The sequence below is a fragment of the Abrus precatorius genome, unplaced genomic scaffold (assembly GCF_003935025.1).
Source record: "Abrus precatorius isolate BTA unplaced genomic scaffold, Abrus_2018 Scaffold0, whole genome shotgun sequence".
In the NCBI taxonomy this organism is placed as follows: Eukaryota; Viridiplantae; Streptophyta; class Magnoliopsida; order Fabales; family Fabaceae; genus Abrus; species Abrus precatorius.
In genome coordinates, this window is record NW_020874290.1 from 521,011 (window position 1) to 523,510 (window position 2,500).

General features: G+C 33.9%; 1 protein-coding gene across 1 annotated transcript in view; it reads left to right on the forward strand.

The window, feature by feature from the left end:
- Nucleotides 1-2,400: 2,400 nt before the first annotated feature.
- Nucleotides 2,401-2,500, forward strand: part of LOC113860720 (NAD(P)H-quinone oxidoreductase subunit K, chloroplastic-like) — a 2,770-nt gene continuing 2,670 nt past the window's right edge. The window contains exon 1 of the mRNA XM_027493252.1: nt 2,401-2,500. This exon is cut by the window's right edge and continues 978 nt beyond it. The gene's annotated coding sequence lies outside the window, so the exon portion shown is untranslated.

Genomic DNA, 2,500 nt, shown 5'->3' on the forward strand with positions numbered 1-2,500 from the left:
CGGAATATTTTCGAGATGTCAATGAGCAAGACGTACTTCTATTTATTGACAATATCTTCCGCTTCGTCCAAGCAGGATCTGAAGTATCTGCCTTATTGGGTCGAATGCCCTCTGCTGTGGGTTATCAACCCACCCTTAGTACTGAAATGGGTTCTTTACAAGAAAGAATTACTTCTACCAAAGAAGGGTCCATAACTTCTATTCAAGCAGTTTATGTACCTGCAGACGATTTGACCGATCCTGCTCCTGCCACGACATTTGCACATTTAGATGCTACTACTGTACTATCAAGAGGATTAGCGGCCAAAGGTATCTATCCAGCAGTGGATCCTTTAGATTCAACGTCAACTATGCTCCAACCTCGGATCGTTGGTGAAGAACATTATGAAACTGCACAAAGAGTTAAACAAACTTTACAACGTTACAAAGAACTTCAGGACATTATAGCTATCCTTGGGTTGGATGAATTATCCGAGGAGGATCGTTTAACCGTAGCAAGAGCACGAAAAATTGAACGTTTCTTATCACAGCCCTTTTTCGTAGCAGAAGTATTTACCGGTTCGCCGGGGAAATATGTTGGTCTAGCAGAAACAATTAGAGGGTTTAAATTGATTCTTTCTGGAGAATTAGATGGTCTTCCTGAACAAGCCTTTTATTTAGTGGGTAATATCGATGAAGCTACTGCGAAGGCTGTGAATTTAGAAATGGAGAGCAAATTGAAGAAATGACTTTAAATCTTTGTGTACTGACCCCCAATCGAATTGTTTGGGATTCAGAAGTGAAGGAAATCATTTTATCTACGAATAGCGGACAAATTGGAGTATTACCAAATCATGCGCCTATTGCCACAGCTGTAGATATAGGTATTTTGAGAATACGCCTTAACGACCAATGGTTAACGATGGCTCTCATGGGCGGTTTTGCTAGAATAGGCAATAATGAGATCACTGTCTTAGTAAATGATGCGGAGAAGGGTAGTGACATTGATCCACAAGAAGCACAGCAAACTCTTGAAATAGCAGAAGCTAATTTGAATAAGGCTGAAGGCAAGAGACAAACAATTGAGGCAAATCTAGCTCTCAGACGAGCTAGAACACGAGTAGAGGCTATCAATATGATTTCGTAACAAGTTGGTACGTCCGAATAATTCTAAAAAAAGAAATAAATAAAAATTCAATAAAACAGTAAGAAAAGATAGAAAAAAGGTGAATAGAACAACTTATTAGATACCATTGACTCTGGTATCTAATAAGTTCTAACTATACCTTACCTACTATTGGATTTGAACCAATGACTCCCGCCGTATGAAAGCAATACTCTAACCACTGAGTTAAGTAGGTCATTTATCACCCCAAATAGAAAAAAAAAAAAAGAGTCTCTATCGATCAGATCAATAGATTATAAATCGAATATTACTTATAAGCAATACCAACGCAATATCAAAGGGATTGGATCATGTAATATTCATCTTGACAAGAAATTATCTACATAATATGATAAAATATGTATTAAAAGCACAAGGGCTATAGCTCAGTTAGGTAGAGCACCTCGTTTACACGCGCGCCAATGTTTTTTTTCAGAGGAGTCCGTCTTGTAATCAAAAGAGTTTATCTTATTATTAATAAATCCATGTCTTACTCCATTTTAAGGAACAAGAGAACAAAAGCCTGACAAAGGATTTAGACGTAAAATAGAATCCATTATTGATTTGAGATATTGATAAGGTCAATACTCACTCCTCTTCAATGCTAAGCATAATGGGTATAGGAACCTCAAATAAAATTATCCTTTGTTCCTATCTTATGAACTTTAAGGTGTATGAAGTTTCATTTCCTATTTGATATTTTCATTTTAGTGGGTAGATAGAGAATCCATTTAACTTAAGTTGATCTAGGCTAGAAGCAGACCTATGTCAGGATAACCCTTCTTTGAAACACTTTGGTAGTGCTCTTAGATTGTAATCCAAATCAAAAATCAGAGCACAAGGAATCATATCTTTATTCTTTCTGTCAAGAAAAAAGATAGTGGACTAACTGTTATTTCTATCAGTTAATGAAAAAGCCCAATGCAAGAAAAAAATGCACGTTGGGTTTTTAAAACAATTCAAATCATTTCGATAATAATCAGTTTGATCTGTTTTACCGAGAAGGTCTACGGTTCGAGTCCGTATAGCCCTAATATTTCTACGGATACTAATAATATTTAGTATCCAATATCTCTCATTACTAATACTATTACTAAATATTACTAGTAGTATTAGTAATAGAATAGAAAGAATTCTTAAATTTCTATTAAGAATATATTAATATTTGATAAAATAATACTAATATTAGTATATTCGAATACTAGTCTCATTTTTTTTGGAAATAATTTAATTTTTTTTATTTATTTTAGAAAAAGCATTTCTATTTAGAATATATTTCATATTTATTATTCTATAAATATTCATTACTATAATAATCATTAATAGAATAATCATTCTCCAATTTTCATTCAAATC